This window comes from Grampus griseus (assembly GCF_964374135.1).
Source record: "Grampus griseus genome assembly, chromosome: 3".
In the NCBI taxonomy this organism is placed as follows: Eukaryota; Metazoa; Chordata; class Mammalia; order Artiodactyla; family Delphinidae; genus Grampus; species Grampus griseus.
This window is the reverse complement of record NC_139019.1, coordinates 77535798-77549523: the sequence shown is the minus strand read 5'-3', so window position 1 is coordinate 77549523 and position 13726 is coordinate 77535798. Positions and strand designations below refer to the sequence as shown.

The 13726-nt window shown below is 40.7% G+C and overlaps 1 protein-coding gene across 13 annotated transcripts in view; it reads right to left on the bottom strand.

Moving 5' to 3' along the window:
* Positions 1 to 13726, bottom strand: part of CAST (calpastatin) — a 125474-nt gene that overhangs the window by 70016 nt on the left and 41732 nt on the right. For 2 of the 13 annotated variants that reach the window (XM_082650629.1, XM_082650619.1), the window contains exon 1: positions 11021 to 11166. The exons of the other annotated variants lie outside the window; for them this stretch is intronic. The gene's annotated coding sequence lies outside the window, so the exon portion shown is untranslated. Of the gene's footprint in view, positions 1 to 11020; positions 11167 to 13726 lie in introns of those variants that run through there. 13 annotated transcript variants of the gene reach the window in all.

Here is a 13726-nt window from a genome sequence, read left to right as displayed (position 1 = left end):
GATGGGAACAATTTACTTAGTATTAATTGCAGTGTGATGGGGAGGTAGGTGAGGACTAATAGAATCTTCCATATGCCAGGAACTGTGGCAGGGGCTTTGGGCATCTGATTTCAATATATCTTTATAAAATCCTAGGACCTAATCATTATTATCTGCATTTTATAAATGAGAAAACTGAGGCTCAGAGAAGTTAGGTAACTTATCTAAGATCTCACAGTTAAGAAGTTGTAGAGCGTGGATCTGAACACAGACATTGACGATAATGCCCACGAACTTTTTGCTGTAACAAGTTGACTCCCTTACTTTCAAAAAGTAAAATAAAAGACTTTAGTTTTACAAAACATGGAGTTGGAGCCCGAGATGGGGTAGTCATTCCAGGTGAGCAGAACAGATTGAGCAAGACTTCGAGGTGGGAAAGTACCAGAGATAATCAGACCAGAGTACAACCGGTTGGATGAAGTAGAACATGGCAAAATGAGGCAAACTGAACACTGCCTGGGGGAACAGAGTATGATTCTATCTCAACTGAGTATGCTATACATTCATGAACTATCTTAAAATAATATAAAAATAAATATATTTAAATATATTACATTAAAGAGTTAAATATATTAAAATATATTTTAAAATACATTTAATTATCTTAATTAAATATAATTAAAATATATTAAGATATATTATCTTAATAATATATTACGATAAAAATAGAATGCCTGAGCTCTACTTGCTCTGGGAAGTGGAGAGCACACGGCAGCTTTGGTTTCTGATGCAACCCTGTGGGCAGACCTCAAAATAAACATCCATATGTTGCCTGGCAACTGGGACAGTAACCACAGTTGATCTGTGATGGCAATCCAAGAGCCAGAGAGACCTTAGAACATTTGGCCACACCTTGTGAGTGCCTGATTATGAGGTCTAACACAGGACCACCCCAAGTGCTTAGAAAAAATCCACAAAACGCATGAAGCTGAACTTCCAGTACTATAAAACAACTGTTTCATTTTCATTGCTTTGTGAACTCCACTTTTCCCCCTTTCCCCCTCTCTGCCCCGGGATGATTATTTTGTAAGCAAGGAAGAGAGCAAGGCACGCAGCCTGGATTAGTCATCAAAGAGTAGAAACGCAGCTTTTATTTATTTTTTAACTTGCGTCCATGCCTCTAGGGATTCTGGTTGCTTTTCTTGATGCATGAAATAATTCCAGCTATGTCTGAATTTGGCTGCCCAAGACAAAGCAGAGAAGTTAGACCCAGAAAAGACAGCCTACTTTCCTCTTGTGGCCCCTCCCCTAGTAAAGGTTTGTGCATCTAGGATCTTCTTAAGCCTGTGAGTCACGCAGTTTCAGCAGATTAGAAGCGATATAATGAACAATGAGGAAGACAGCCCATGACAAGCTCTTTGAACTTAAGCCTTAACCTCTCTAGAACACAGTTTCCTCATCTGTAAACTGTCAGGCTTGCGAACTCTGTTGTTCTGCAACTCTAATATGATATGCTATAAATATGTAAAGCTTATTAAATAATGTACCCAATGATAGATGTTCAAATGGGAAACATGGGAGTTTAGCCTCTGGAGTCCCATGGACCTGGGGTCTCATTCCAGCTGTGCAACTTCAAGCAAGCTGCTTAACCTTTCCAAACCTGTGTTTTTTATTTGTTAAATGGGTATAAAGTTGACACCTACCTCATAAGATGGTAGTGAGGATTTAATGAGGGTGTGTTTATAAGGCCTGGCACATGGTAAGTCAGGAAACAAAAGTGATCTGTATTATTTTACAAATATCAACAACCTCAAAAGTTCTCCTCAGTCTCAGAATGGTGGAGCACTTCTGTGGTGACCACTGACTGCTTTGAGAAGTTACACACGCATGTTGTTTATCTTAAAGACAAAGGGCAACACTATTTTACATTAAGAATTTTTTTTGGATTGAAATGCATGGTTTGTTTATCCTAAAAGGTTATGAGCTCATCTAAAGCATACATGGTTACTGATGATATGATTATTGTATAAGAATAAAAACTTCTGAGCTCTGCTGAACAGTTGCCTCAGAGCCTTTCAGCTTGGTTTCCACAGTGCTTTCAAATTCATTCCTTAGGCACAGACCTAACAGAGTGTGAGAGAAATGAGAAGTTTTATGGGTCGTTGTGTTATAAGACCAACTGCCAGCCTCCGTCTCTACAGGGATGACAGACTCAAAGTGTCTCAACGCAACTGAGAGGGCACGTACGAGGAAATACTGGCATACAGCCATTGTGTGGCGGCTGAGAGATGAGCCTGTCACGTGACTGTTCTTGCAGCTGGCTTCTCAGTGAAGCATGCTCTTAATAAGAAGGCTTAAATGACAGGAATTATTACAAAGTTCCCTTCTCCAAGATGCTTTCCGAATAACCAAAATGAAAATGTGGGGTGCAATAAAACGTCGTTCTGGAAAACACATAGGAAAAACAAATTCACAAATGTACACTAACAGCAAGCTTAATCTTTGCAAATGTTAAAGAGGTGATGTTACGTAGTTAGGAGAATGGCTGTGGAGCCAGACCACTTGAGTTTGAATTCCAGCTCTGCTACCAGCTATATGACCTTGAGCAAATTCCCTAACTGCTCTGCGCCTGTTTCCTCATCTGTAAAGTGGAAATAATCATAATATCTTCTACCACATTTCATCCCACTTTCACCTAAAATAAAAATTCAATAGGAGAACTGATTTTAAAATAGGCTTCATTTGAACTTGATGTAAAAATATGAACAGTGCAGCTTATCCTTCCGTCTAAGCAACTGTATTCCTACACGATAAGGGAGTTTTTTGCTATGTAATTTAATCCTGCTTTTTAAAAATTTCACCGTATTCAAAGGTGTCTAATTCATCCCTTCTCTACTGCTTATTAAGACATCTAAAGAAACTCTGTCAACAAAACTCTTATTTGCTAATTCCAATCAGTGTACAATGCTCTCTTTCACAGAAGCAGGAAATTTCATTCATCAGAGAGAATTTCAACAGCATTAAGATATTGAGCATAATAATAGAGGGCACAATATTAATTTATAGTGCTTTTTGAATTTAGATACAAATTCCTCTCTTGGTTATTTAAACTGCCTGGATATAAACTACTGAGTCTAGGATTTTATAAGACTGGTCTACTGAAAAGAGCAATAGAATCGAATAGAATCTTGCTATCTGTGTGACCCAGGGTAAGTTATTTAATTTCTCTGGGCCTTAGTCTTCTCATTTTAAAAATTGTCCTAATACCCACTTACCCATTTGCAAAATATGCAACTCTTAAGAGGATTACATGAAATCCTATGTAAATCACTTAGCATAGTAGTTGTTTAACAAATTAATGAATGGTTGGTTTCTTTTTCTTCTTTCCACTTATTTTCATTTATCTAGATCCTGGAGAGCTTCTCCAAACTACATACATACTGCTGGACCTAACCCCTCTCCTACAGCTTTCCAGAATTATTTTCAGATTATCAGAACTAGCTAGAACGTCTTTTGTTTCCTATTGGTTGTCTTTCCATTTTGAATAGTAACCAAATCTTCAGTTCATTGATCAGTAGGAGAAGGTGGAGAAGTTATACACAAGCGGAAAAGATATGGTATATGGTTTATCACTGGTTCAACTGGAAATCAATCGGGGTATTTTGCCAAGATTTTAATTGCAAATATGTAGATCAGTGTTCATCACATTCAGTCTTTGGAAACATGTGAAGAGGTGCAAGAATATGATTGTCAGAGGACTGGAGAAGGAAACAATTCTCTTTTGCTAGGCTAGGAATCCTGGTCTATCACAAGAACATTGAGAATAATTCAGCACCCATTACCACAATAATTAAAAAGATTCTCAAAACCAAGGGAGGGCTCAAACTCAACAACCAAAAGAAGTTAGCCTTTCCTTGTTAATCTCTAGATATTCAGCAAGGGGGTACATTGTTTCTTAGCAACGTGGATCCTTTGTGGCTAAAATTCCAAACAATTAATAATTAACTAATTAATTGATTTAAAACTCAAGATTAGATTCCATCACATGGAAGATGATGTAATTTTATAATATTGCTGGCGGAAAAAATGATCACTAATTCTAATCAGTGAAACTATATGCAAAATATGCAGGATATTCATACACATTTAATTAATATTTAATTAAATATTCATAGATATTTAATTATTTTATACTAAAATTGTATATAATGATTCCAGGCAACGAATGTTATGCCAAGCTATTGCACAATGTGACTGGCCGAGCATTAACACCTTAGCTCAGTGGTTTTGGGCCCAGGACCAGAATCACTCATAGCCAGTGTGTGGGGATCAGGGGAGGGCAGCAATGGACACTTAGAAACTTACAAAAGGGAAAGGGCAGGAGGAAGAGGGAGCAAGGATTACAGCTTAAAAAGCTGTAAGCCCTCCCCCCCCCAAGTGATTCTCAAACTCCTTTACATGGAGAATGACTGCTTTAGGTTGTTTTAAACAAGATGGCTTTATAGGGGGTGGGTGAAATGACCACTCTTTTCTACGGTCTATTGTTATCCACTGGCACTTTCCTTCTGATGACAAACAGCCTCTTCCTGCTTTCATTTGGTCAAAAGGAAGGTACTAGAATGCATTAGATAATAGGATAGATTCACAATGTTACTTTTCAAAAGTACTTTCCAGCTGTTTTTTTTGTTTGTCTTTTTGTGGTTTTTTTTGCGGTACGCGGGCCTTTCACTGCTGTGGCCTCTCCCGCTGCGGAGCACAGGCTCCGGACGCGCAGGCTCAGCGGCCATGGCTCACGGGCCCAGCCGCTCCGCGGCATGCGGGATCTTCCCGGACCGGGGCAAGAACCCATGTCCCCTGCATCGGCAGGCGGACTCCCAACCACTGCTCCACCAGGGAAGCCCTCCAGCTGGTTTTGAAATAAAGATTTTTAGTGCTGATACTGCCAGCCCAGGTTACTAAAGAGCCTATATGTTCCCTAAAAATAGAGTCCTGCAATACCCCAAGAATATCTGTCTTCTCCAGTCTCATGACCCTAAACCCTGAGGACACCTGATACTTGCGATTATGCCTGTAGTGCACACTTTTCTTACAACAGAAAAATATAGAACGCTGTAGACATCACCAAGCCCAACAGTGCTGTCATTTTATAGGCAGATATTCTGGACCACTAGAGAAACTCTTAATGCTATACACATCCACACATCTAGTATATAGCTCAGTTGCAAGGATTTAAGAAAAAAAAAAAGTGCGATTTTCAAAATATTTATTGAGTTTTCAGAAAAATAATATTTGCCTATCTCTGTAAATCAGGAGTCTAAAACTCAAATGAAAATATACGTTGGGGGATGTGAATGAGTGTATCAGGCCAGTATGAAGAGGGAGTAGGAGGCCTCATGACAAAATAGAACATGTGTTCCTCATCTAAAGGCTTTCAAACATTTTAAATACATTGTGCAGGCTTAATAAAATTAATCTGAATTCTGATTCAAGAGCCCCCTTCTGTTCCAGACACAAAGCAATACTGTATAAAATTTAACATTAAAACATTAATTAAATAAAGAGATAAATCAAGAGATGGTGAATATGAAAGAGAAGTGGAGAACTCTGGAAGATGAAAATTCTGGCAACAAGTTTCAATTCCCTGCTGTAGACCAAGGCCTCTGAACCTGATACATCTTTGTAAATAAAATATTATGAAAAGATGCGTGTCTAAAAGCATGAGGATATTTATATTCTAGGACTCTGATGATGATAAGCCATGGTAATGGCATTAGATGAGGATCTTATTTGCCCTGTTGGATATAAACACAATTTCCTATTTTCATGATAAGGAGGAAACAGAAAAGGCTTATACAACTGAAAAACATACAAATAATTTTATTCTTTGCTCCTTTGTCTGGCCACCCTTAGTACAGCTAATAAAGAAACAATATGCAGGAGACTAAGCCCCTGGTTTCTCTGTAGGAACAGTGTTCTCCCGCAACACCTCTATTCTGGGCATCTCTGGAGGCGTCAAGGTCTCATCTAGGTCTTTATACTGAGGTCACTTGTGCAGGGGACCTTAATCCATTATAGAGTCCAAAGAGTATGCCTGCACACTAAACGGGCTCAATCTCTTATAGCAACTTTGAGTGAAATGGGAGTGGTCCAGGCCCTTTCTTGGGCTCCAAAAGAGGGCCATAAACATCAATCACGCCAGTTCATGGGGGCCCCTCAGTATGATTCAAAAGTCTCAGCCCCTGTGAACAGCTACAGCTCTCACCAAGATTTCACTGCATTGCTAAGGTCGGAAGACGACTGCCCACAGATAGGCTCTGGCTAGCTCAACTCACTTCTTAGAGCAGTGCTCATCAAATTTTAACAGGTGTAAGGATTTACCTCGAGAGCTTATTAAGGCATAGATTCCTCAGTGATCCTGATTGGGTAAGTCTGAGATGGGGCTTGGGAAATCTCCATTTTTAAATAAGTATCCCAGGTGAATTTGACGCAGATGCTCTCCAGACTACATATCATGAAACACTGAATTAGAGCATTCCAAGGGGGTGCAGTACATCCCCAGGACAAGGATCGGGAGAGCCCCAGGGCCATGGATTAGTCTGGAATTATCCTACTGGCCTGCATTTTCTATTTGAGAACCAAGAAACTTCTCTTTTCTAAAGAGACCCCCAACTGTTAAAGCACAGCTCTGTGCGATTAAGGAAGCCTTGCTTTGATTACAGTCAGCTTCCTCATTCCTCAGTAGTCCCTCGGCAGGACTCACTGGGAAACACCTTCTATTCCAGGACTCTGATGACGACAAGCCACAGCGTCATCACCACTCACCCATATCTTAGCCATTAGGATCAGTATGTACCATGGGGCCTGGAAAACTGAGGATAATTATAAGCGTGTTGGCAATATGTAAAAAAAACAAAAAACTGTTTACCAAAGTTAACTTGGTTAATCAGTAAAAGCAGACCCAAATCCTCTTTCCAACGTATAAGAAATCCTCCCAAATAAAACTAAAACAACTAGTGTTAGTTGTTTTTTTTTTTTAAGTGTTGCAAAGGGATCTGTGGGAAAAGAAATAAACACTACCAACAAAACGGGCCAAGCAGTACCTTTGTAACTAATGTATGCCAATTATTCCTGGGGAAGGAGTCAGTAAAAAAGATAATAGGTGAGTAGATAGGCATCTGAGGTTCTCCTTGTCTCGCTAAGGATATGTACCCACGGCGAGGCAGATGCCAAATGCGAAATAAGAAACTAAATTGAGACAATGTGTCCTTAGAGCTAAGTGTCTGGAATCCAGGGGCAGGTTATTCTGTTGACGCGCTTGTCTGTCCTCCCCTGCACCTTAGGTTGGGTGGTGAAGAAAGAAACAGGAAGATGAGCAGCGGAAACTTGTCACCCTCAAAGCTGGCTTGGAAGACGGACAACACAGACTCAGTCAGCTGTGGGGTCTCCAGTTCAACTGTGTAGAGTGCAGGACAAATGGAAACCTCAGGTATAGTTGACAGCGGATGGAAATCCAGTCTGTCTACAAGGGACAGTTGTCAAGAACATCTCATAAGAGAGCCCTAGAATGAATCAGAACTCTCTGTCCTACATAACAGCACACAGAAAAGTATACAGGGGGAGACCATGGTACTGGGGGAGACCATGGTACTCGTAGTTAAGGGCAAGTCTGGAAAGCTGGGATTAAGAAAATACTGAAGGAGGAGAGCCAACGCTTGGGAAGTTGGATGTGTTCAGACCTCTGAAGAGTCCTGCATCCAACTGACTGGTTGCAGGTCTGCTTTAAGGGACTCATATTCCTAATGTTTATAATGTTAACATTCCTAATGTTTATTCCCAGAAAAACAGGGCCAAGCTTAACCTCAGCCCCCTTCCCTCAACCTTCCACTGTGCTTTCATAGCACCTTGATAGCAATGATTTTTAGCACTTTTTACACTGTGTCTTTATATTTGTTATATGGACCATACTTCACTTCTGTATTCCTAGCACCATGTCTGGCCATTGTAGAAGTTAATAAGAAAAGAGTTCATTACTGATAATTTGATTATCTACTCCTTAATCTTTAGCTAAAGGACAAACAGATGTTAAGTTCTAAAAACTCTACTTATAAATTCTAGAGAACAAAAATGAATATTATTTTACTTTTTCTGCCTACCTAGGAAAAATTTCTAAACTAGTGCAGTGGTATCTTAAGGCTCTGTTCATATTAAGATAAAACCAATATTCTTTTTCAATTCAATAAATATTTATTGAGAAATTACTATGTGGAAGGCACCATGGTAGATGCGATGGGGGTCCAAAGATGTGGATTCTGTCTTCAAAGGGCTCCCAGTATAGTGAAAAGCTGGTATTCTAAGAACAAAGGTAATCAGAGGTAACCAAAGGTAGCCAAATGAGACTATGTAACCAAACGAGACTTTAGTGTGTGTTAACTTCACCCACTAAAACTCATTTTTTGGAAAGTATTTTATGGAGAGTTGTTCAACATGTCCTGAGAAACAATACAGTGCAATGGTTAAGAGATCAGGCTCTTAATCTGAAAAATGGGCATAATAAGGGTATCTACTTCATCACTGCATCATCATCACATCATGTAAAGTGTTCAACATATGCCTAGAACCCAGTAATCATCAGTAAATGTAGCTATAACTATTAATACTCAGATCTAATACAGATTGTACTGATCTGTTCTTTTTTCTGAAACCTATTAAAGTCACTTGCTAATAATTTATTATTATTGCCTAATGTGGACAGAAGGGCACAAGGGTAAGAGTGACACTTTACTAGCAATAGGATTACACATAGACTCCACCCAAATCTCCAACGTCCAAATATACAGAAGTCAACGGAAGTCAATATACGGAAGTCATGTTGCTCAGAAGTCAACATGTCTTAAGGGATACTGTAAAGTGCCTTAAAAATTGGAAATAATGGGACTGAGTAATTATTTATATGGCTTACCATAAAAATAGTGTACCAATTGTTCTTAAGGGGAAGTAGCACCCAACTAAAGGGTATTTTAAGACGTGTGAGAGACAGTGTTTTTGTCATGCTCTGGCATTCAGTGGGAACAAGACAGCCCTGCCCAACTAAGAATCATCAACCCAAATGCCATTAGAACTCTGTTGAGAAACACTGGGTAGCTGACATTTTTAAGTTAAAAGCTATTCACAGAGAAAAAAATAAAACACAATTGTTTTTGAAGACCCATTGTACTTTCCCAGTATGCAGATTATTAATTCAATGTATCAAAAATTATAGGATAAAATATGTTCCTCTTTATGAGGCCAGACACATTGATGCTAAAACACATATTCCAGATTCCTATAGTCTTCAAAATGAGGGCACTCTGAGGTATAATGAAAGAAAAGATACAAAGACATCTATGTATACAGGAGAACATAGGCTGTGGGCTTTTTATTTAAACAGGACTAAACAATTAGATGGTTCATATTTTGGGAAAAGTAAATAGTCCTACCTAAGAATTGGTGATGCATTAAAGATATAATTGTTATTATAAACAATGAATAGGAACACAAATATTTGACTGATTTTAAAAAGTTAGTTCAAATTAATTCCTCATGTTTTCTTAATTTTGTTTGTTTCATTCTTTCAAACTGCTATTTCACATGATACCTTTTAAATTTTCATTGTGAGAGAAGAATTATACTCAGCCAATTCATGGAACCATCAAGAAACTGAACCTACCACTAATACTGTACTATAATCAACTCCTCTCTGCAGTGGGAATCCTCTCTCAAAGCATGTGAACTGAACCATAACCAACATTTACACTTGAATGCACTGCTTCATAAACACTGTCATGCAGTCTGTGAAGCTCACTTTTTTGTAATAGTCACCAAGGGTCCTTGCTGCATGCACCAGGATTCCCACTCCATCGTCATTGCTATTGGCCACCTAGCCCTTCTCCATCAGTCAGCAGATACGGCCTTTGCTAGTTCGGCATGATTTTGCTAAATGTCACTACTTTGTTTTAATCTTATACTGTCTCCTAGAAGCCAGGCAGCATTCCCAGCGACAAATATCCTTTAGATACTGAAAAATCAGTGTGCAAAAGTTAAATTCAGTGCCCACAAACAAAATGTCAGGAAGAGGCACTCTTTAAATTACTCATTAGAAAATAAACTTTACCCTTTTGAACTAGATGCCACTCCTTATTGAGCTTCGCTGCAATGCAGAGGTTTTCTCTCTAGAAACATCTCATATATCAGGAACTTTCCAGAGCTGCTGATTAAGCACTTCCCTTCCTCTGATGTAGGTATAGGTGGGTTCCTAGAGGGCTCGTCAGAGGCCCTAAGGTCCAGCCCTTTAAGGAAGCTTCTTAAACTCTGACTCGTTTTCTCAGCTGTAAAATGGGTATAAAGAACTTGCCTCTTACCCGTTTATAACTGAGGAATGCTAGGACCCTAACAATACATAAAAGATCGTCAAATCTCCATGAAAACATTTCCATTCTTGAAATACAGGTACAAAGTACCCCTCAGTGATGTCATCCGACCACAGTCTCAGGCTGTGTTCAAGGAAATAGAACCAAAACATGTCACATTTGCCACACCACACCCAGCATGTATCAGGTAAACGGAGAGGTTATACACAGTGAGGCGGCATTCTCTAAAACGGAGGTCATCACAGTGGAGGGGGCAGGGCTCGGGGAGAAGATTGGGTCTAACCCTAGAGATAAAAGTGCCAAACCAAATCGACAGAGCTCCTGCTTTCCTTCTTTCAGCATTTTCTCCGGATCACACAAACTCCTGGTTTTGCAACCCTACCGTGTACGATCACCAGACACATTCCCAGCCCAGAAGCCAGCAACAGTGGCGCCGACAGGGAGGAGGGGTTGACTAGTAACACAAGTGAACTTAGAATCCGTTTGGAAGGAAATGGATTCTCAAGGGCAATAGACGGGTAAGAGCGCACGTCCAAGTCTGGGAGCCGTGGCAGGGTCCGAGCCTGGGACGCGCAGGGCCGGCGCGAAGGCAGCGCGGGCTGCCCGCCTGGGAAGCAGACGAAATCAGTACTCACTCCGCGTCCGGCTTCCGGGCCCAGAGACTTCAGCGGGGTTTGGGGGATGTTTGCATTCCCGGTTGGGCTCGGCCCTCTCTGTTTCCGTTTGGAGCCTCAAGCCCAGCCCGCAGAGAGGGAGGCGGCGGGGCGGCCCCAGGACGCGACGCTGGCCGCTCCCCGCCCCCTTCGCCCGCCCCCAGCGCGGTTCCAGGAGGGAGGTGCCCGCCGCCGCCGACTCATCGCGGGGCTGGCATCCCGGAGGCTGGCAGACTAAACAGCGCAGCCTGTGATGCAGGCCACCGGCCGATGGCAGAGGTCTACCACTCCTAGGATGTCGCCAAAGGCCCAAAGTGGGCTCTTTGCAAACACACGCCCCCAAATATTACTTTTGAAGCTATAAAGTAACTTAACAATTCACATTGTATAACGGATTTTTTTTTTTAAAGAGCAGTTGAACAGAACTAGAATTCTACTGAATTACTGGACGTGGTACATTATGACTAAACATTTCAAAATAACTAAGAAGGGATTTTAAGCCACAGAATAAGAATTCATGAATTCATATTGCTATAAATAAATAAATGAATGAATAAGTATATAGGGGAGAAGGAAATGCTCTCCCTTATAGAAGAATGCCAACTAATAAATGTAAGTGATGGGGTTAGACAGAAGAGTTCCAAAATTTAAAGGAAATATGGGAAGCCAACTTTTCCCAAAGCCATAAAGCAATCACAGTGAAGGCTCTGGACAGTGAGCTTGGGGTATGAGTGGAGGAGGCTGCGGTGGCGGGGGGCTGAGGACCCGAGGCCTCAGGCCGATAGCTAGTGACAACTCAGCAGCCAGTCCTTCAGCCTCCAAGCCAGAGGTGACGGCATTCCGAAGGCGGAGAGCTCAGCGGCACAGCGCGCAGCGGCGCACCCGCCTGCTCCCGGCAGTCAAAGCACGTGGGGTCGCCCTGACTTCTCATGCTAGGTGTTCCTCACAACCACCTTGTCTATTATCAGTGTTCCTTTACTTCTGCTAAATAAAGGTGGCGAAGTAAGAGCCCTTCCAACTCTAATATTTTATTATAATTCCCTGAGAAGACCCTGTCCTCATAATTCTTTTTTTTTAACATCTTTATTGGAGTATAATTGCTTGACAACGTTGTGTTAGTTTCTGCTGTATAACAAAGTGAATCAGTTATACATATACATATGTTCCCATATCTCTTCCCACTTGCGTCTCCCTCCCTCCCACCCTCCCTATCCCACCCCTCTAGATGGTCACAAAGCACCGAGCTGATCTCCCTGTGCTATGCAGCTGCTTCCCACTAGCTATCTATTTTACGTTTGGTAGTGTATATATGTCCATGCCACTCTCTCACTTTGTCACAGCTTATCCTTCCCCCTCCCCAAATCCTCAAGCCTATTCTCTAGTAGGTCTGTGTCCTTATTCCTGTCTTACCCCTAGGTTCTTCATGACATTTTTTTTTCTTAAATTCCATATATATGTGTTAGCATACGGTATTTGTCATTCTCTTTCTGACTTACTTCACTCTGTATGACAGACTCTAGGTCCATCCACCTCATTACAAATAGCTCAAATTCGTTTCTTTTTATGGCTGAGTAATATTCCATTGTATATATGTGCCACTTCTTCTGTATCCATTCATCCGATGATGGACACTTAGGTTGTTTCCATCTTCTGGCTATTGTAAATAGAGCTGCAATGAACATTTTGTTACATGACTCTTTTTGAATTATGGTTTTCTCAGGATATATGCCCAGTAGTGGGATTGCTGGGTCATATGGTAGTTCTATTTGCAGTTTTTTAAGGAACCTCCATACTGTTCTCCATAGTGGATGTACCAATTCACATTCCCACCAGCAGTGCAAAAGTGTTCCCTTTTCTCCACACCCTCTCCAGCATATATTGTTTCTAGATTTTCTGATGATGGCAGTTCTGACCGGTGTGAGATGATATCTCAATGTAGTTTTGATTTGCATTTCTCTAATGATTAATGATGCTGAGCATTCTTTCATGTGTTTGTCGGCAGTGTGTATATCTTCTTTGGAGAAATGTCTATTTAGGTCTTCTGCCCATTTTTGGATTGGGTTGTTTGTTTTTCTGTTACTGAGCTGCATGAGCTGCTTGTAAATTTTGGAGATTAATCCTTTGTCAGTTGCTTCATTTGCAAATATTTTCTCCCATTCTGAGGGTTGTCTTTTGGTCTTGGTTAGGGTTTCCTTTGCTGTGCAAAAGCTTTGAAGTTTCATTAGGTCCCATTTGTTTATTTTTGTTTTTATTTCCATTTCTCTAGGAGGTGGGTCAAAAAGGATCTTGCTGTGATTTATGTCATAGAGTGTTCTGCCTATGTTTTCCTCTAAGAGTTGGATAGTGTCTGGCCTTACATTTAGGTGTTTAATCCATTTTGAGCTTATTTTTGTGTATGGTGTTAGGGAGTGATCTAATCTCATACTTTTACATGTACCTGTCCAGTTTTCCCAGCACCACTTATTGAAGAGGCTGTCCTTTCTCCACTGTATATTCCTGCCTCCTTTATCAAAGATAAGGTGACCATATGTGCATGGGTATATCTCTGGGCTTTCTATCCTGTCCCATTGATCTATCTTTCTGTTTTTGTGCCAGTACCATACTGTCTTGATTACTGTAGCTTTGTAGTATAGTCTGAAGTCAGGGAGCCTGATTCCTCCAGCTCCGCTTTTCTTTCTCAGGATTGCT